Genomic DNA, 23,388 nt, shown 5'->3' with positions numbered 1-23,388 from the left:
GCCAGTGAGTTGTGATGGAGCATGGCCTACATCTGACCTCGGAGCACTTGGTATATAACAAAGTCAATTTACTCAGAAATCAGTCTATTTAAGAGAAGAGGAAACAGAACTTAACAACAGACATCAGGGCAATTTTTCCCAGTGAAAGAAAGGTAAGTTTGCCAAAAGTATGCAAAGAGTGGAGATTGTTCCTTACAAATTACATGTGTCAGAGCCATCTCAATTGCTTGCAGCAATGAGATCACTAGATTTGATTGACAGGGGAATTATCCATTTGTCCCTACCGTGACGATGAATAATAATATCACTACATGCACCCTTTCCCATCCCAACTTAAAGCTTGGCAATACAGGAGCCTAAACAACTGTACTTAAAGGGCCACAGAGCAAACCTGCAGATTCTGCTTTTTTTCTAATTAACTTAGGCTAGCAGGAGCTTAAGTGTTTGGCATGGCTAAGGTTATGGCTAGGGTGTGTGTTCCCCACATGCCCCAACTCGTATTTTCACTGAGCCAATAGCTTCTGCTCAGTTGAAACATGGAAGCAGTAAGCTCTATATCGGAGCATTCATAGGATTGTTGAATAACTGACTGAAGCACAGCACAATGTCCTCCAGCTTTTGGTACTAATTGCATCTGCAACTGTTTACTGTTTAGAGATAGAGAGAGAGAGTTACAGCACAGAAACAGGTCCTTCAGCCCAGCAAATCCACACTGACCATCAACCACCCACCTGATATTAGCAAACAGTCTGCTGGAGGAACTCAGCGGGTCAAGCAGCATCCATGGTAGGAAAGGAATTGTCAATGATTCAGGTCGAAACCCTGCACCAGGACTTTCCCTCCGCAGATGTCACTCTCCAGTCTCCTCCAGCTGTCTGTTTGTTTTTTTTTATTCCAAAATAAACTTTATTCATAATAAAAGACAAATTATACACAATTATAAAACTGTTCAAGCCTTTACATTCTTGTACAGCTAATTCATTAGTACTACTTTTCTTTATTAAAAAAACAGCACCGATGCCACAAGTGTAGCTCCCTGAGGGCTACTCAGTCCCGTATTTACAATATTTAAGGGACTTTCTCGCCTGTCCCCGCCCCTCCCTCTCCAGTGGCAGAAGAACCCTAAACTGTAGTCCTTCCCCACCGAGCCTTTGCGTTGGCTGCACCCAGCTTCAGTGCGTCCCTCAGCACGTACTCCTGCAGCCTGGAATGTGCCAGTCGGCAGCATTCCCCTACGGGCATCTCGCAGTGCTGGAAGACCAACAAGTTTCGGGCTGACCAAAGGGCATCTTACACGGAGTTGATGACCTTCCAGCAGCTGATGTCCATCTCTGTGTGTGTCCCCGGAAACAGCCCGTAGATCAGAGAATCCTCTGTTACGCGGCTGCTGGCGATGAACCGTGACAAGGACCAGGGCAGAGAGGATTGAGAACTGTGAGGTAGATGCAAGGAGGCTCTTATGCAATATGAACAAAGTGGGTTAGTGGGCAAGTGTATGGCAGATGCAGTTTAAGGTGGATAAATATAAGGTTATCTAGTTCTAAAAAAATAGAAAGGCAGATTATTATCTGAATGGTGACAGACTGGAAAAATGGAAAATGCAAAAAGCCTGAAAGCAATTCACTAAAACAACTGTTCAAGTGTTGTAATTGGTTAGAAAGGCACATGGCATGTTGACCTATACAACAAGAGGATTTTAGTACAGAAGCCAACATGTTGTTCTGCAGCTGAACAAGGCCATGGTAAGACTCCTTTTTTTGTGTGCTATTTTAGTCCCCCTATCTGAGGGAAGAATGTTCTTGCAATGGAGGAAGTGCAATGAAAGTTTACCAAACTGATTCCTGGGAATGGCAGCATCGATGTACGAGGAAAGGTTAGATTGGTTATGTCTATATTCACTGGAGTATACAAGCTTGAAAGAGGATTTCATCAAAACATATGGAATTCAAACAAGACGAGAGAGACAGGATACGGGAAGGATGTTCCCAGTGGCTGGAGAGCTTAGAGCTAGGGGTTGCAGCCTCAAGATACAGGGATCTGGGATCCGAAGAAACTTTTACACCCAGTAGGTGGTGACCCTGTAGAATTCTCCACTATAGAAGGCAGTGGAAGCCAAAACATTTAATCTATTCAAGAAGGGGGTAAATATATTTTCAATGCTAAAGGGATCACGGGATATGGAGGGAAAGCAGGAATAAGGTGCTGCAGTGAATGATTGGCCTTGACCATGCTGAAGGTGCAGCAGGCCCAAGGGGCTGAATAGTCTACTCATAATCCTTTCTTCCATGTTTCTATGTTTCCAAATATCATTAGCTTCCTTATTCTCCTGCTGCAGCCAGCTATAAGCCAACTAGCTGATTTTATTGACTTGTGATTTCCATTCATTCAACTGATGCCTGGGGGTAAGTTTAAACTTCATTAGAGCCATCCATCCTTGAAACAACCTCCGCAGCAGGACCTACAAGTCATCAACAGCAGAGAGAGCAGCAATGTTCACATTTGTACTGCTTCATTGTGAACAATTAGTGAACTTCTCTCCCATAACAAAACTAACACCATTTACGATGAGCTATAAGGCTTCAGAAACAGTTGCTTACTTTATCTGCAGTCCCAGATTGATTATACTACAAGGAAAAATCTCTGCGCAAGAATATCTTGTGCAAGAAATCTATTCAGATGAGGGAGAGGGAGTCGCATTGTAAAATTCAGTCAAACATTATTTAAGAGGTGCCAGAACAGGTGAACTCTATTATAGACCACTTATCCAACTTGTAGCCAACTCACAAAAATTAGGACTTATAAGATCAAGACATGTCTCTCCAAATGATAATGTGCTGCCAATTAAAAGGTGTGATTGAATCCATGGTACTTTTAAGGAGACAAAGTAACAGGGGTGCAGCTTTCTGGTTTATGATTCATTTTTGCCTTTACATATTGTAGTGCAGCATTGGTCCTGTTCAGTGCAGCATTACTTAAAACTTTTTAGACAAACACCTACGTTTAATGGAACTGAACAAACACAATGAGAGAAGGACAATAACATAACAACTTTTCTGAAAAAAGCAAACATTTAGTAACAAAGCAAGTCAATCACATACTGTGTAGTATTTATGTACAATATTGATGTTGAATCAGCTTTGACTCACACCCTTGCATTGCATTGCAACATGCATTGCCTAAGCAGGGAGCCTGTTGGCCAAAGTGGTGGTATCAATGCATGCACAATATTCTTTTGAAGTCATTGCTACAGTACTGGAGTGTGAATATGTGACAATGAAGTAGGATGAACCTTGAGCAGGAATGGAGGTCTTAATGGTAGTAATGAGACACCCGGAGTGGTATTTATAAGGCGCACAATTTACCTAAGGCTTTGCTGACAAGACAATGATAAATCTTCTTCAGTGTACAGAAGAACCGACTTACTCAATTGTTTGCTGGTGGGGTCTGCCAACTGTTCTGATTAACTCCATGTCAGCGTTCTTCCACCATAATTGAGAAACGGAGAAATCAATTTCACAGATCTGTGTTGTGAATATTATGGAAACTGGACACAAACCCACTGCCACCCCCACTCCCAACCCTGCCACTCTCTGGAGTAGTTTCAGTAGAGAAGTGCGAGCTTAAGAGCTCCAGGTTTGTGCTTTATTTACAACAATAATTACACATGGTTAATGGGAGAAACTGTGTTACAGGCCCAAGGATTGCATGCTGTGCACCTGTGAAAATCATTTCCTTGTAACCCAAATGAAAGCCTCTGTTCATCAGTACTTTAGTGCATGTTTAGGTGGTCAGTGCAATTTCTAGCCCATTTTGTTTAATGGATAAAACAATGCACATTGTGATTATCTTTACAGCCTAACCACTTTAATCATTTTGCCTAATACAACACTGTACAAGTCTAAAAGATGTGAAGGACTGAAGCGTACTTACTGATTTAACAATAACTATAAAAAAGGAGTTGCAGCTTTCTGGAACAACTGCTGTTCCTGATCTGTGAAAGAACCAGAAACATCATTGTACAAGCTGTGCAGAAAATAGTGATTTAAGATCAATTGTCAAATGTTCTCCAGGCTCAATTGTTGCTATTGATGGTAGTTGAACTGTTCTCTAATTACAGCTCTGTAAAGATATCAGCAGCCAATACAAATTCCCTGGAGTACTGCTGTGCTCCCACATCACTCTCTCAAATCTCATGCTGTTTTGTGTTTCTTTTGCTTTTATGAGGTACTCACTAAAATCAAATGTTTCATGTTTTTGCTTAGAATGATCCTGTCTGCTGGCACAATATTTTCTCTGGTAACCACAGATGGTTGTTGTCATAAAACAAGTTGAAAAAATTGTTTTGACCCTTTATTTCTGTCTAGCTTTAAAGCGTCATTCATATTTCATTAGGTATTTTATAGCTTGTTAATTAATCTGCAGGGCTCAAGGACTTCAGCCATAGAAGCCTGTGAATTTTCTCAAATTCAAAGAAAAATAAATTTTCCAATGGCAGTGTAAAGTAGGTGATATCAGCTTCACTGCCCTCATACCTCTGTACCAATATTAATTTCATGTGTTTAGTCCCACAATTTAAAAATTATTACGGTAAAGACAAAGAATGGCAATCACACACTATCCAATAACACTTACTGGGTTGAACACGTGCCTGGATGACAAGGTAAGGGTAGATTCTGGCTTTGCAGTATTTACTATGACTGTATAGCTTAGTAATATTCATTGTCCAAAGACAAACACATAGGTGAGGTGTTTCAGGGTTAATAACACCATGATGCCTCTTATCAACAAATGATACTGAAAGGAGGAGCCAAACAGGTAGAAAGTAAAGATTAAAAAATATCAATCTCTGAAAATCAAGGAAGAAAAATAATGTCTTCAATAAGGAAAACCAAGAAAATGTCTTTTTACATATTAGTGACATTTCTGCAAAACTTTATAAAGTTAACAATCTATATATATGGCTTTCAATAATTTGGGAAGCAACATTGTTGACAATTTTAAGAAAGACTTTACTTTTTAGTCACAGCAAAACAAATTTCCAACCTGTAATAACGTAGCAGGGAACTGTGGGAAAGCAATGTCAGTTTTTCTGTTGTCCAGGATGTAAATATCGGGAGTGACCTGTCAGAAATATAATTGGTAATAGAACATAGCTGAATACTGATAAATTCTAAAACGATTGTCCTTATGTAAGTAAGAATATGTTTTAGAGTGTATAACTCTCCTGCTTCATTGATTTTAATGTTATTATCACTGGTTGCCTAATGATCTCTGTAATATTTACACAAGCAATGGATGTACAACAGTAACATATGGGGCTTGATACAAGTTAGAGCTTGGTAACCGAGCAGGTCAACTATTATAATGTATCTCTGCCTATCAGTCAGAGGTTGCCTTTCCTGCCAAAACATATAAGTGTTTATGTTGCTCCCTTATCTACATATAAAAGTGGAAAAAGTCTCAACCAGCTGAAATCATTCGGCAAAGCTTACTTCAGGAAACTGGATTATGACGACAAAAACATATCAATATTCATGAGACCTGTGGGATTCCATAATTTTCTTACTTATTACAACAAAGAAGGAGGCCATTCAGCCCACCTAGTCCATGGCAGCTCCAACAGAGTATTCCCATCAGACCCGTTCCTCTTCTCTTTCTTTTCCCTGCACCCTTGCAACAATTTCTCTCTCATGCCCATCAACTACCCCTTGATTCTTTTTCCCATATCCTCACCAAGGTGTAATTTACAGCAGCCAATCAACCTTCTGGCACATCTTTGAGATGTGGGAGGAAACTGGATTCCACGCAGTCACAGGGAGAATATGCAAACTCCACAAAGTCAGGAATGAACAGAGATCTCCGGTGCTTTGAGACAACAATGAAGACAAAAGATTTTGTTTTGCAGGCAGTCATGTGATGATCACAAGTAACGCAAGGGCAATTTAATTTTACTGTCTCACATCTGGGTTATTTCATCAAGTAGTGATAAAATGCAATATAAGACAAGGTGAAATAATTGCAAATGGAACCATCACAAAGTGCATTCCCAGGGATGTAAGATAATAAATGGATGATGCTGATACTAGGAAAGTGCAAAAGAAATCTGCACCATTTATACTTGCCATTCTTTAGTTGCTTGCCATAATTAAGAGTGAATGTCTAAAACTGAACCTAATTTAAATTAACTTCAGTGCTGGACAGAAAGCATATCTTTTCCTATTAACATTCTGAAAATAGCTGGGTCACATAGTAGATTGAATCCAATGATCAGAGGAGAAAGGCAAATTTTTTAAAAATGTAGTTCCTTTTTCAAAAAATAGTATGAATCAACTGACCTGAAAAATGGGAGCCTAATCTCAAACACCTATTAATTTTCATGCCTAATATTACACGGTACATATATTGTTTTGGAGAGTCTCATAAAGCCTTTAAAGCAAGATTTATAGCTTTAAAGGAAAGCTGAAAGCTAATTTTAGTCCCCCCAGCCATGACGGAAAATTACCGCCAATCGAAGCAGTGGTCAATTGGACTCCACATTTCGTCGCCAGTAATACATTAATTGAAAAGAAGTGCCACCCAAGAGCTTACATTCTACAAAAATGCAAAGTTATAGCTAAAGGTAATTTCACATCTACTGTAACTTTAAATAAAAACAGAAAATGCTGGAAGTATTCAGCAAGATAGACAACATCTGTGGAGAGAAAGCAGTTTATGTTTCCGGCTTCGTATTAGTATCCTTTGTATGTTTCAGTCAGACAGGTGGTAAAACATATGAGAAGGTAAGACATACGAGAAGACATATGAGAAGGTTTCAGTAAGACATATGAGAAGGTTTTCTCTCTTGCCTAAACAAAATCTCTGTGGAGGCTGTCTACCAATTAGAAATTATTGACTTTGCATAACATGAGGGACCTGCCTGAGGAGAACAAGATCCTGCATCTCAGAGGAAGGTTATGGTGAAATGCTTGCATAAAATCTGCATCTTCACACAGTGTTGCTGTACTTCTTCCAACAACATGGACTTCTCGTAAGAACCCGCATAGAGTCACTCTTTATCGGCAACGTGCATCGCTTTAACATTTCATAGAACATAGAACATAGAATAATTACAGCACAATTCAGGCCCTTTGGCCCACAAAGCTGTGCCGAACATGTCCCTACCCCAGAAATTACTAGGCTTACCCATAGCCCTCTATTTTACTCAGCTCCATGTACCTATCTAACAGTCTCTTGAAAGACCGTATCGTATCAGCCTCAACCACCATTTCCGGCAGCCCATTCCACGCACTCACCATTCTCTGAGTAAAAAACTTACCCCTGACATCTCCTCTATATCTGCTCCCCAGCACCTTAAACCTATGTCCTCTTGTGGCCACCAATTCAGCCCTGGGGAAAAGCCTCTGAATATCTACCCTATCAATAACTCTCATCATCTTATACACCTCGATCAGGTCCCCCCTCATCCTCCATCTCTCCAAGGAGAAAAGGCCGAGTTCCCTCAACCTGCTTTCATAAGGCATGCTCCACATTCCAGGCAGCATCCTTGTAAATCTCCTCTGCACCCTCTCTATGGCTTCCACATCTTTCCTCTAGTGAGGCGACCAGAACTGAACACAATACTCCAAGTGGGGTATTTCCAACAACATTTCCAGTTGCAATGATTCATTGCACTGATGCACTGAATTGGACACTGAACTACCTCTAAATTTAAGTCTGTTCAATAAACATCCTTTTTGAATGTACATATGGATTACTAAATACTTTAGAGAGTTTTTGTTCTCCAGGTGGCTTGTGGCATTTCTTTTTCCATTTACTTTCTCATAAACAGTTTATTTTTAACCATTAATATTTTGGGAACACTTTCCTGACTTTTTCAAAACTTCAGTACAATCCAGTATCACAATTTATTTTGAAACTGTAGTCTTTAGTCTTTGATTTTTTTGACAGGAGTAATGTTTCCACCACAGAGGCAATAGATGAGACATAGCAAAGACACACACTACAACAACCCACATGGAGAAGCTACGTGTTGGTGTCACCAAATTCTCACACCACATGGCCTCTAGGGGGAGCCTAGCCATCTAGGCCATACCTCAAGTTCCACCCACTGGTGTAGGCATGCCACCACTTATGACAATGTCAGGATACAGGTGGAGCAGAACTTGAGCCTCAGTGATTGTATTATGAGCAGACCCCTCAGACATTCTGCATTGTCTCAATAATGCTGTCCAAAAATTCAATGACTTTTAAGATGCTGTCCATGTCAGTCAGGTTGCGAATGAATCCAAATGTGGGGCCCTGCACAGAATTGTCAATGTTGTCTCACTTCTAAGAATGAGGTTAGGGTTGAATTAATCAGGTCAATAATCCTTCAGCCAAGCAGCTCCTAAACACCACCTGATGGATTGTCAAACTTTACTGTGAAAGGGTGTGATGACTTCGATAGTACCAGGAAAAAAATTTAACACTCTTAGCTTCAGTGTGAATAAATATACTTATTAAACTCACCCAATGTTCAAAGGATACTTAAACATGAAACTCCAGCAATTCAATAACTGTTTAATCCAATGGGCTGCTAAATGTCAAAGTATAAACAAAAAAACTGAGTTCTAAATAATAAAATCAACTGCAAATAGAGGAACACTGCATTCTCTAGTTTCAGTGTACCACATCTGCTTTCCATCAGATTTAGTTGGTTACTATCCAACAGGTTGCAACCGTATGGTGCCTTCCTGATCATAAATCTTTTGAGATAGAGGTATTGAGCTAGTGTCCCTGTGAGCTATTGGTGTGTGGAGTGGCTGCGTGAGAGCAATAGATAAATTTTTTGATCAATGCCTCCCACTCGCAGAATTAGATTAGTCGATTTGAAAGACCACTATACAAAGAAAAAGCAAAAGAATAAAGTGACTGATATAAATTCTTCATATTTTATGAAATCATTGTAAAGTAGACTCATATAAATAAAAAAAACATTACTAATCTGTTTTTATCTTCCAGCCTCATTTAGTTCCACTCCAAGTACTTCAGATTGGGACAATCCTGAGCAAACTTCCTGTTTTCCTCTTTGGTAACTGCCAGTGTCATTCAAATAGGCAGTTGACTGTTTCTGTGCTCAAATTCTAATTCTACCTATGAAATGCAGTGCCTGTATGCAGTAATATCCCTCTTTAAGATCTGTTGCTCCTCAATCTGCATTAATCACAGAACTCTATCCACTCATAAAAAAATGAAGCTAACTTCAGTTGATTGGCTAAGGAAGCCCGCAATTTTAGCAACACTGTCCCTTGAGAATGACGTATTCCTGAAGCCTTTTTAGCCAAGATCATTGAACTGAACCTTAAATATCTAACAAAGATTCAGAACATTGAAAGAAATGCAATATTGTCAATACAAAGTAATTTAACAAGAGTACTAAGCACAACAGAAGTGTAAAAATATTGGCATTACATTGTACTTGAATGCCATCTAATGGTGATAAATAGATGACAGTCCCTGTGGGCTTAAATGCTGTGATTGAAATTCCATGGCTGTTTAAGCACAAACCAAACACAACTCCAATGGCAATGTTCCAGAATTTCTATAATTTAGACCACAACCCAGCTGTGCCAGGTCTCATCGACTTCAATGTAACCAAATTTCACAAGCAGTGTGAAATGCAGTGTGAAAGTCACCATGCAGTGTGACCTTTATTTATTGTGCCAAACCATTCATCCACACATCTCCTCAGAAAAAAATAGTTTGCACAGCACAAACCTGTCTCAGGCCTTAAAATGAAATTTAAATTTCTCTCAGAAAATAGTATTTTGGAATCCAAGCAAGTTGAGTAGGTTGATGCATGCACTGTGTTTAACAAAGGCGACAATTTTCATTTATTTATCATCCTTCACACAGAAGGAACATTACTGAGACTGGGCCACGAGGTAATTTTAAGGTAGATGGCCAAAGGTTTGTTCAAGGAGGTAGATTCCAAAGAGGATCTTAAAGGCAGTAATATTGATAGAGAGGCTTAGAGATTCTGTTTGATAGTGAATTCCAATGCTCGGCTAAAGGCAGAGTTAATCACATTTATCAGGCCAGAATCAGAGGAACGAGGTATTTCAGACAGGAATAGATTTTGTGATGATAACAGAAAGAGAGGGCAAAGGCTGTTGAGGCTTGAAAGCAAAGATAAGAATTTTATAGTTAACCTGCTATTTAGCTGGAAGACAATGTAGGTCAGCAAGCAGAGGAATAAGAGGCAACTGGAATGAAATTTGTGATGGGGACCAAATATGATAATTTTTCTCAGCCTGATATTCAGCACTAGATACTAGACAAGTGGGCTGATAATTGAGAGGCAGTGGAAGGAGTAATAGGGTGAAGCATCCTTTGTGGAGTCCAAAGTGTCATTGTGGAAAAATAGCCATTGCAGAAGATCCCCTGACCATGTGAATAATAAGAATGGAACCAGCCAAGGACAGTCCCACCAAACTGGATCATGGCGGAAAGCAGCTAGAGGAAAATGGTGTGGTCAAATCTGTTAAAGGCTGCAGAATGGCAATGTAGCATGCTCAGGAGTTAAAATGTAGTTGGAATGTAATTCCCAAAGTTCTTCACTACTTTGGTTGTCTTACCTTGTTTCTGAGTCTGTTATACATTTATCGAACAGCAATAATCACATTTTCTCCTGCAACTATTGGGATGGTAGTAGGCAAACTTTTATTCATCTTTGCTGCATAGCAATCCCTCTATTCTGTTGAAAGCAGTGCAATAGTGTCCCCACTGGTTGTTCTTCTGTCCTGGTATAATGGTCAGTGCAAGTGGTTTTAAAATGGTTACACACTTCACAACTACTCTGCTTTCACACATTAACCTTTTATGAATAAAATCATTCTCAAAACCAAACTGAGTTGCAATGTCCTCTTTTTCTTTGTGCTCTTTATAAACAAATTCTTGCTTTTCCTTTTTTTTCTTAATTCACTCTCTTTCTCACCCGCTATTTTTCTTGTTCTCTCAAATTAAACTCCACATTACTTCCTCTTCCAGCATTCACCATCACATCTCTGTCATTTTTCTGTGTTGGTTCATATGTTCTCAGATACAATGAGACAACTCTGTGTCATTGTTCTAACAAAATTCCAACAGTGAGTACAAAAGTACAATTAACAGCATTGATCTTGATAGCTTGCTTTCTGTGGAATTTCTGGCCTGATTGTATAACATTTAATGTAATTGAAATTTTACAGTACCCCAGTAAGTCTGTGATCACACTATACCGCTGCTCAAGAAATCTGGCCAATATGGATTCAAAGTCCTGAAAGTTAAAATAAATATTGATAAAAGAAACAGTAAAAAAACATTATATTTATTACATAATTTGGTTTACCTTATATGTGTGTGCATTAACTGATTCATAGCCTCATTGACCAGCTATAGGTCTTAAAATTACTAATACAATCCTTTGCTTGTAATATTCTTTTCTCATAAAGCTGTTTTTTAATGTTATTACAAGTCTAGATCACTATCTTAATCTGATTTCATGGGAGGATCAGAAATGCTTCATTCAAAGAATCCCACAGAAATGTGAAAGCAGAAACAAAATATGGCAGATGCTTGAAATCTAAAATAAAATAGAAAATGCTGGAAATACTCAGCAGATCAGGCAGCATCTATAGAGAGAGGAACAGGTTGAAATTTCAGGTCAACGACCTTTCATCAGATTTAAAATGTGAATTGTACATGTGAATTGTAGAATGTCAATTGTAGCAATGATCATTCAAGCAAATTCAAATGCTGCTTTTATCAGATTAAAAATTATTGTCCAATAAAACAAGTTTTAAATACAAACTGTAGTTATATAGGAAAATGTTTTGATATTAAAGGAATGTTTCTGACTTCTGACTACTTCTGTAGGATTCTAATTTAATTAGTTATATGATACTTGATTCTAAGTGGCAAGTTTCAACTGTTCACTAAAAGTTACATCAATATAAAACACAAGTTCCTGAAATCACCTCAATAGGGAAGAATTTTGTGGCCTACTCATCCTCTGCTGTTACCTGAGCAAGGCATAAGTAGAACAACAGGATTTCCATTGATGTTCCGCCAAAGTTATAGTCCAGGAACAAGTTCAAAGGAAATTCCCTGAAGTGTCTACACATTTCTCTTAAAATAAAATGGTTTCTTGTAATTCTGCACCACTGACATTAAATCTCTCTTCTTCTTCATAACATTCAAACTGAAACATTAATAATTGTGAGACCATTGGTGCAAGTCTAATTTAGAAATAATATGGCGTTAACACAAATTATGCAGCCATTATGCATTATAAAAATGAATGTGGAAAACAGAGATTCCTTTAAGTTGATGAATATTTAAGTTTGTTGTTAGATGTCTCCAGGAAACCAGACTATATCTTCTATCTAATTAGCTACAAGAACATCAGGTATCTTTATAGTCAGCTACCAAAACATTGTATATATTTGAGAACATTTCAATAGTTCATTCAGTAAGATCACTAACAGATGGTTACAGACATTGATGTAATGCTTTTGTGTCATTGCCAAGCTTTTGGTAACCATAGCTCACCAACGCAAATACACACCTCCTTGTTTATCAGCAAGAGCTCTGCATTAGTCTTGCACAAAATTGTAGAAGGTCTCGTTGTGCTGGTTAAAAGTGCACCATCCTGGAAAATAACAAGTTTAGAAAAAGTCAAAATACTCGTCAATTACTTAATAAATTTTAAATTGACAGTCTTCTTAAAAGAAAAATGATTCCCCCATTGGGAGGCAAACTATAAACTTACCAGATTCACTGGAAAAATTATTATAATACTGTGCAACAGCAAAATAGTAAATTAAAAGCGTGTCGGTGTATTTATGGGATTGACATTCAAAAGACCAGAAAATCTTCCAGTCCGGCGCCACCAAAGTCCCGAGTATGCCGGATTATCAGAGTTTTACTGCATTGATGCATTTTTGGGAAAATAGTTACATAGAATCTGCAGATTAGGTGTGTAGAAGCTTTAAAGTAAAAATATCAAGTCTGGGAAAGATTGAAGCTTTCAAGAGAAAACTTTAACAGAAGCACTGAAGTATACAAAATTAATTCTGTCAATAATTGCAATGAATCAATTGTGAAGTATCTGATATTTTGATTATTTAATTCTGTTTAACATCACATTTCTAGTTATTGAAAATATTTACATAAAAAATATCTTAATAAAGTATTTTTGGCAGCTTGTTAAAACTTGGTGACCGAACTGTGCAACCAATGAGGTGAATTTGCACAGATGGTATCAATAGAGATGTGGATATGGAATTTATAATGGGGGGAGTGGCATAATGTCAAGGAGTGCAGGTAGAAACTTTGAATGGTCATATTACTTTGAATAAAATACATATAGAAAATAATATCAGATGAAAGAAAGCAGGAGTAGGGCATTCAGTCCCTTGTACCTGCTCTGCCATTCAATAAGATCAGTGCCACTTTCCTGGAATAACCCTTACATCCCTTAATTCCACTAATATCCAAAAATCTCCATAAAAAATTAGTTAAGTGTTTGATGCAAGAAATCTTACCCCAAACAAATCACCCTCCTCAATTTCATTCAGAATTTCAGTGAAGCGATGTTGACTTTTTGAACAGCCATCGCTTGACTTAGCTACAAGTTTACCATTAACTACAAAATAACAGGCTTCTGGTTGATGACCTTTTCGTATCACTGTTGTTTTGGCCTCATATCTAAATGGAATAGAAATCACACAGTCAATTCTAAATTACATGCTTGAATTTTTAGTCTCTCTTTTTTCAGACAATGTCAGAATCAATGAGAAAAACATAGTCGGCATAAGACCATAAGGCAATGAGAAATAGGAATGTGTGTAGGCCCTTTAGCACCTTGAACATGCTCCTTAACTCAATAAAATTATGGCTGATCCAACTTTCCTCGAGTCCACTTTCCTATTCTTTCCCCAATAGCCTTTGATTCCCTTACCGATTAAACGTCTATCTTGGTTTTGAATATATTCAAAGATTCAGCCTCCAGAGCTTTCAGGGGCAAGGAATTCCAAAGACTCTCAATCCCTTGAGAGAAGAAATCCTTCCTCATCTCAGTCTTAAATGGGTGCACCATTACTCTGAGACTATGCCTTCTGTCTCTAGACTCTCCCGTGAGGGCAAGCAACCTCCCAGCATTTACCCTGTTAAGCCTCCTAAGAATCTTATGTTTCAGTAAGATTGTCACTCACTGTCCTAAACTCCAGTCAGTACAGACCCAAACTGTTTAACCTTTCCTCATAAGACAATCGCTCCATATCCAGGAGCATCCTAGTGAACTTTCTCTGAACAGCCTCCAATGGCAATTTATCTTTCCTTAAATAAAGAAACCAACACTGTTTATGATACTCAAAATATGTCTTCAATGGTGCCTTATTAATTTTAATAAGACTTCCCTACTTTTATACTCCAACCTCTTGAAATAAAGATCAGCATTCCATTACCCCTCCTGATTAAGTGTTGCATCTGTATGCTAGCTTTAAATGTTTCAAGTACAAGCTCCCCCAAATCCCTTTCTAATGCTTTCTGCAAACTTTTTCCTTTTAAATAGTCATCTGTTTCTGCACTCTTACAAATGATCAGACAGAGCTACCTCCTGAACCCTTGGTGGAGTATAATCTATTGTTAACCAATCAGAAAATGCAACAGTAAGAGTAGGGGTGGACTTTTAAAAAATAATGCAGATCATGGTTCTGGTATTGTTGCTCTGCAAAAGACTTCAGTGTGAAGTTTGTCCTGGCAACACCTGTTTTTGAGTGTTGTGAGTGTTTGGAGCTCCTAAATGCAGCTTGGGGTATGTGCGACATCTAGGAAGAGCATTTCATGGGACACCAGATTGTGTGGGCATGAGTGGATGTACAGTGAGCACATGCCAAAAGACAGATCACGTTAACATTGACTTAACGTTATCATTGAGCATTTTGAAGCTTATCAATCTGCCTCATGACCTCTCTCAACTTTGCATAGCTGAACACATGTAGGGAATTTTAAATTCATGCATTTGGCTGTCCATTCTACCTAGGGTAATGCAAGATGAGATGCTGTGTGGCAGTTATTGTAGCTCTGGATTATATAAGTTAATTCAGCCCAAAAATGGATTTGAAGCTGATATCTATGTGACAGATGCTCACTGGATAAGATCCCTTTGTACTAAAGGAGAGAACTGCTACTGCAGGTTTTTTGACGAATATGTCTTGGGTAATCAGTAAGAAATTCAATGCTCCTCAAGTTTGTTAAGAGCCTAATTGTAAAAGGCAAACAAGTCATATTTTATTCTTGGCTCATTTAAACTTTGCTCTAACAATAAATGATTGTGATAACTCAGTGGTAAATAATCAATAAAGCTGTCAGATTCATTGTTAAATGAACTCTAGTATGTCTCTGTAAGCCTGTCACTTACTGTTGATAGACTGCAGCTTGGCATATTTCCAATTGCACAATATGGGGCATGGCTTGAAATGCTTGATTCTTATGTAGAAGTGATTGTATCTTCAACAAAAAAGATAAGTCAAATTTTAATTACATAGAAAAATATATTTTCATTCCACCATATTTTCACCCTGATATTTGCCAGCAACTTATCCCAAATTTAATTTCCTTTACCTTTACCTTTTATGTTCTTATCCCATCCTCTAATCAAGTCAGTGGATGTGTGATTTTTTTTCTGCCACAGTTGATTTTCAATACATTCATCTCTTCCGATTTTAATACACATTTACTTCTGTTATGGGATGACCAATTCTCTGAATTTCTAAATAGTGACCAAAAACTTCACAGCCAAATTAGTTAGCTATAATTATGCCACCTTACAGCCTAAAATATATGGCTTATTTTGTGGCAATCTCCCCTTTGAGTCAGAAGGCTGTAGTTTCAAATCCCACTACAGGAATGGAGTGCAAAACACTGGCCACTTCACTGTCCTACTGCAGGAGAGTTGCTGTCATTCAGATGAGAGGTTCAGCTGAATTTCTTTCTCTCTCAGTTGGATCTAAAGAAGGATGGAGGAGTTATCCTTAGCATCCAGGCCAAAATGTAACCCTCTCTCAGCACCACTCAGAGAATTATCTGATAATTTTGTTGTTTCTGGAAGCCTACTATGTGCAAAGAATTTGTTTATGTTCTCTACATTACTACAGTGGAGCACTCTGCAAAGAGCACTTTATCAGACGTAATACACTTTGTCTTATACTGATATTTTGATAAGGTGCTATAAAAAAGCAACATTATATTATTATTAAGATTCACAGGTCTGTCACAGGACAACCAGATATGTGGCTTAAAATTCTAAAGCATGGTAGAAAGCCTGAAATTCAGTTTCCCATCTAAATCTCTGCACCACTTCACCCTGTAAATACTGCCTGACCATCAATAACTTTATGTCCCCTTAACTGCAACACAATAGTGGCAATAAAATGAAAAGAAATGTTTTAATTAATTAAACTATGATACAAATTTCAGGTTGTGGTGCCAAATCTACTTGAATGTAGTGATTATATCTGCATTATGGCTAATGACAAAAGGGAGTAAAACCTTGGCCAAAATAATTCAAGGAACTTAGAACACAGCATTAGGTAGGGAGTGTGATTTTCCATTGCAGCAACTTTTATGCTATTTGTGCCATCAATTATTCATAATGATAGAAGTAACATCCAAATATGTAAAGGGGTAAATTTAAAGCAAATAGATTGTTATTGTCCAAAGTTAGAGAACAGGAAAATGACTGAAGTGTCGCAAGGTTACAGATAACACATAGAAGTTTATAGTTCTGCATGAAATCATTGGGACGATCATGACTCTACCAACCCTTTGCTAGAAAAAAATAAATTAATCCAGCTGCCTTGCTTGACAGAGAAAAAAGCTCCCACATTCAATGGGACAATTCATTTTTTTTAGATCTTTAATTAGAAAGACCAGAATGGACTATAACTCAGGTTCACTGAAGGTATATGTGAGTTGTAAAGCCCATAATTTTCCTTTGATTTTATTTTTCGGTAAACTTCCAATTCCCTCGCATTGTTCGAACCCATTTAATATAAATCACCATTTAATGGCAAACATCTGCAACCTGTATATATTAAGTTCTTGACAAGATTTAAAGAACCTGCTAAAACTGGCCATCTTTCATAATTATCTCAATTAGAATCTTGCAGATCTGAATCTTAATAGGTTGACATCTGGCACTTTATCGTCATTCGCAATTACACAGTTTTAATTGTGACTCTGTTACCAATGAAATCTCATGTACGCTCCGTTCATGAGGGAGAACAGAAAGCAGGCTCTTCAGCTTCGCAGAATCTCTCTCCTATAATAAAGTGAAAGGTGGACAAATATATCAGCTCAGTCACAAAAATTTCCAAAGGCACTTCTGTAACACAATTTGACATAGAACCCATGGTCATGTCACAAATACAAGAATATTTTCAATAGAATGATAATGCGGTCGAGAATTGGTACAAGGGGATCAATATATTTCTTACTTAATGACAGTCCCAAAATAGTTCTTGAAACTATTCTCTTGTTCTTGTTTCTTCTTTGTTACATATGCAGTCCTAGACAATTTATTGCCTGCCTCGTGGTATTTCCAATCAGATTTTCTCATCTCGTTATTTTATTTTTAGGCATTTTGTTTTCAACAATGTCTCAATTAAAGAGGGAATAGAAAAACATCTCTGTTGGTCTGTCCTTGTACAAAAGTGGGGAATTAGGATCAGCAGCCATTGAAACACCAGAGTTGGATGGATCAATTCAATCAATCCACTGACATGAACTTAAAATCTATAAATACCTGAATGGCGAAGGGCAGCAGGTTTCCTTCTCTGAAGCACATTAGTGAACTAGCTGTGTTCTGTGATCATTGTGCACAGCTTCATGCTCATTTTGAGTGCGACCAATCTTTTCATTTCCACATTCTTACACTGCCGTGATATGATCTGAAGTTAGCTTTCCTGGACTGTAAATCCAGACTGAATTCCAGGTCCAGCATGGTCCACTATACCACCATACCAAGTAGTTCTTTGATCATCCACCTATTCAAGATGTCTTGCTGGCTTGTAACCTGTGAAGATAGGCCAAATGGCCTAATTCTGCTCCTATATATATGGTCTTAAGATTGAGTGTGAGTGTTCCTCATTACAAACGCCTGTCACTCAGGTTGGTTGCCATGGAAGGTGGAGGTGAGGAAAGGGCAGCGGCCCAAAGGTTTATTGAGTCAAAAGATGAGGGAGTGGTGGGGATCCCAGATATCAGTAGCCCAAGTATTCTTTGTAGGGTCAGAGGAACACTACTGTTCCACGTGGCCCTATAAAAATACGTTTTACATTTACAACACATCCTCTGGATGTTGAACAATTTTATCAACCACTGAGCAGATGGTCTAAATTATATCTGGATACAACTGATAACATAGGACAAAGATGCCTGTCCTAATCAAGCATCCTGGTAAACAGTGGCTTTACACTGCTGTGTAGTGTCTGTGGGATCTTTTCATTGCTGCTTACAATACAAAACTTTCCCATTTTAATTAACTTCCATTGTGCTTGTTCTCCATGAAGCCTTTAAGAATTCTCTCTCCGTGTCATATAAAGTCTGTTTTCAAGGTCTGTTTTTATACAGCACATAATAAAATATCCATGGTGTTTCATTGGGATTATTGTCAAACAAAACTAGACACCCTGAGCCATGTCCACACACATGAAGGCAGATAAGCTTCACCAAAAAAAGGTTCAAGCAATGTCTTAAAAGGGGAAGGAGTAGAGAAATGACGAGGTAAGGGAGGTATTTATACTCAAGCAGAGGCAATAACTTGAATTGGAGCAGCACAGATTTCTCGGAAGGTTAAGAGGCTGCTGAAGGTTTTAAAAATAAAGAGATACATGGAAGGGATTTGAAAACAATGGTGGAAGTCTTGTCATCCATTTGCTGCTCAACAGAGGCCAATGTAGATCAGCAAGCACACCAGCAATAGGCAAATAGGATGGTTCAAGTTAGCACACAGGCAGCAGAGATTTGGATGACCTAAACTTTTTTGAGGGTGGTGGTGGAAACTGGTCAGGAGTCCATTGCAAAGGTCAAGTCTAAAAGTAACTAGAATTATGAAAGTTACCACTAACACTTTTGCTTTTTGTAAAGTTGTGGATGTTGAAAAGCAATTTTTTGTCAGTGTCTGCTTTTCTTGTCTGATGATGAGCTACCCATCGTATCACTTTGTCTTTATGTATATACCTGCAAAACAAACCAATAGTTCAGTAGAATGAGCAAAGATGTACTGTTTCTAAATGTTCATACAGAGTTTATTTGGAAGTGCTCATTGCAGTAGATTATGGCTACCACTGTAGGAATAATGCCCATTTTTAATGTCTGAATAGCTTTGTTGTTCTGACATCAATGTTCATTGTTGCACTGCATGAGTTCAAAAAAAATGGAAGTTGGACTATCCCTGTACCTCCAAGTCATTGAGGAGTTAAAAATAATACTTATATTTACCATGCTCAGCAGCTTGGTCATTTACAAGCTCTCCAGTCAGCTGTGCTTATGGAGATATTTAGGAGTGTGGTCAGGATATATCTGCAAGGCTTATAATATTAATGGTGCCGGCATACATTAGCAGTTTGGACAGCTGCAGATTATTGATCACAAAAAATATAGCATTTATTAAATAGGCTACATTTTATTTGTATGATCAGAGATTACCTTTACTGTAATGTCAAGTTATTTCAATGTAAAGAATTATATTCACACCTTCAAAGTGCTCCCCAAGTCAGCAACTTATTGTGCATTCTGCACCTAGAAATTCCACAGAAAATGTTGTCTTGCTGTACTATAACTTTGGCAGAAGATTGGTAGAAACATCTTACAGTAAAGCTCTGATAATCCATTATCCGACTGTTTGGAAATCCATTTGGCATAGCATCTGGCACATCAGATTATGCTTACCACACTCCTTCTCTTTTCTCTTCGGGGCCCCAGTTCCAACTCTCCCTTTCCACGCTTTAGAGACCAAGTTCCCATGCTCACTTCCAACTCACAGAAGTCCTAGTTCCTGCAATCCCTTTCGATTTACCGGGGATTGGGTTCCCACGCTCCCTTTCAACTTGCTTGGTACACTTGAAAAATTTCTCATAATACTGTGTCATATTTAAAAATGTGAATTTAAAGAGTGCTGTGGTATCAATAGACATAACATAGAGTCCAGAAAATCTGCAAGTCTGGCACCACCGAAGTCCTGACCATGCCAGATTATCGGAGTTTTACTGTACTTGCCTCTTTACGGTATTTCTACCATGTTTCCACCAACTTTTACCAAAGACACGATGGGCATTGTTCACCATAACTTTCGGAAAGACATTATGGAGGAAGATTTTCACTAAATTATAGTCAACAACTCAATAAAGATATCATTGTCAAAGGATGCAGCACAGAAGGAAGCCTTTCAAACCATTTCTTCAAGTGAGCTATCCAATTACTTCCTTGGTTAAATTTCAAAGAGTCAGAATAAGCATGACTAGGTGCAAGTTAACATACAGAGTTTTAAATGAGCTCAGGTTTACAAAGATGCATAACAGGACTCCAGGCCAGAAAAATTTTGAAATAATTGAATGTAGACGTAATGAAAGGTTGATGAGCTAAGATAGGGCAGACAAAGGCAATTGTTGAGTAAGTGACTTTGGGAACAGAGAGGAATATGAATTTGAAAGCTCAGAACTCCAGTTCTGATGAAAGGTCTCAGACGTGAAACATTACCCCTGTTTCTCTTTCCACAGAAGCTGTCCGACCTGCTGAGATTTTCCAGCATATTGTGTTTTTATTTCAAATTACAGTAACTGCAGTTTGTTTTTGATTTCCATTTACCGAAGAATCACAGTGCTCTGCATTTAACTTAACCTCTGCCTTTTTCTCTTGTTTGTTTGGTTTCTGTCATATACCAGAAAGCAAATGGTGTAATACACAGTTGGCATGCCTAGGTTACCATGCACTGTGACAAAAAGGTCAGTAAAGCCATGCTTGGACATGAGTACAGAGCCACACTCCATAAGTAGTTTCAAGGACCAGGCTCAAGGACAGCTTCTATCCCACTGTTATAAGACTACTGAATGTTCCCTTGTACGATAAGGTGGAATCTTGACCTCACAATTTGCCTCGTTATGGCCTTGCCCCTTATTGTCTGCCTGAACTGCACTTTCTCTGTAACTGTAACACCTTTTCCTGCATCCCGTTATTGTTTCCCTTGTACTACCTCAATGCACTCTTGTAATGAAATGATCTGAATGGATGGCGTGCGAAACAAAGCTTTTCATGGTACCTCGGTACATGTGACAACAGTAAACCAATTTACCAATTTACCAAGCTTAAAAGGGAGCAAGCAGAAGCAATGCACCTGGCTTATCTTTAAACAGAATAAGATAAGATATCTTTATTAGTCACATGTACATCGAAACACACAGTGAAATACACCTTTTGCATAGAGTGTTCTGGGGGTAGCCTGCAAGTGTCACCACGCTTTCAGCACCAACATAGCATGCCCACAATTTCCTAACCCGTATGTCTTTGGAATGTGGGAGGAAGCCAGAGCACCCAGAGGAAACCCATACAGATACGGGGAGAACATACAAACTCCTTACAGACAGTGGCTGGAATTGAACCTGGGTTGCTTATGAAATGGAGTGGAAGTCTAACATATTGCCAATATGGAGTTCTGTCACACCTTGGAAAAGAAATTTGTCCTTGACCACATACACTAAATGCATAATATATTAGCATAGGCCATTGTACCCTGCTTCTCAATTTAGTTCTATTCAATCTCTCACTCCCTGTATGAAGAATAAAAGGAGTCTTAATGTACTTGGGCATTAATATTGCTGACCCCACTCTCAAATAACATTGTCATTGCATTGACTTGCATTGGCCACAAAGTACTGCATTGCATTGGGGAAATGGATTCCCAGTGGAAATCAGTCTATTCTCATGTTGTGGAAAATGAAGTAAACATCAAGAGAGAAGTAAAGAGGCTCTGAGTCAGGCTTCATAGAGGTCTGTCTCCTTCAAGCACATATGCACCTACCAAGATATACAGAACAGAAAGGACTACCACACGGAGTAACTGAGTTGAAAAGAATAGAGGCATTTAAGGGAAAGTGGACATGCACATAACAGAGAGTGAACAAAGGACTAAGCTTGAGAGATCATTGAACTTTTTTTCTGTACTACATGACAGTTCCAATGATGTTAGAAGTCTACAAATGCACACAGGCCCACACACAAAATACCCATGCATTTATATTCAGAGCCTTGCACATTCATGGCTCTTCAGCTAGTAGAAATAGCTACAGAGCACCTACCCTTTCAAATCCCTAGCAAATTTTAAGTATTTCACTGGCTGTGAAGTGTCATAGGATGTCCTGGTGTTGTAAAAGAGCTTACACACGTCTTTCCGGGTGTTACGGGAGGGGTAGAGAGGTTATGGTCAAGGTGTATACAACACTTTAGCTTGCACATCTATATCATATAGGTCTTGCATTTATATAGCATCGTATTCTGCCTCAGGACAGCCTAAACGTCTTTAAAGGCACAGGAGTACTTTTTTGAAGTGATATCCATCTGGTAATGTAGAGATCACATCACCCAGTTTGCACACAGCAAGCTTCCACAAAAGGCTAATTGTCAATGGTCGGGACCTTTATTTTGGTATCTTGATTCAGGGAGAAATAGTGGCAAAAACATTCAGCATCACTCTTACTCTTTTGAAATAACGCCATGGCTTATTTTACCTACAGCTGAGAGGATAATAGCTTTAACATCATATTTGACAATGCGATGCAATATTTTCTCATCCGAACTTACTCACTTTCCGCGCTCAAGTCTCCGGACCTAACCGTCCGACTCAAAGGCGATTTACTCTCACTGATTCAATGCTGCCGCAAGGCAGGTTTACAATTTGTACACTCACATATCGACGGCTTATTCAGAAGAACTGCCACGAGGTCCTTTTCTTCCAAGGCAGCACTATTTTCCGTTCATTCTCATAGCAACCTTTGTACACCTGCCGCAGTGACTACACTCTCCCTTCGTGGCTTTGCTAGTGCAGATTTCATTCGGTATGTTATCCACCGTCTCTCTATCCTCTATACTGCAGATACTTCACAAGAACTAAGTCTTGCTGTTTTCGCCAATGATCTGCGCCACAGAGAGCGCAATGAACCTTCAGGTTTCATCGGTTGCTGCACAGTTACCTGGAGCCGGGAAGGAGAACAGACTCTGGTCACATCAGTCATTTCTCCGACTTACCTCTTTAACGCTAGGTTCATCCCGCAGATAGTTTTCACAATCCCAGCGACTCTTCGGAAGTTCCCC

This window comes from Pristis pectinata, chromosome 2 (genome assembly GCF_009764475.1).
Source record: "Pristis pectinata isolate sPriPec2 chromosome 2, sPriPec2.1.pri, whole genome shotgun sequence".
NCBI lineage: Eukaryota > Metazoa > Chordata > Chondrichthyes > Rhinopristiformes > Pristidae > Pristis > Pristis pectinata.
This window is presented reverse-complemented; position numbering follows the sequence as displayed.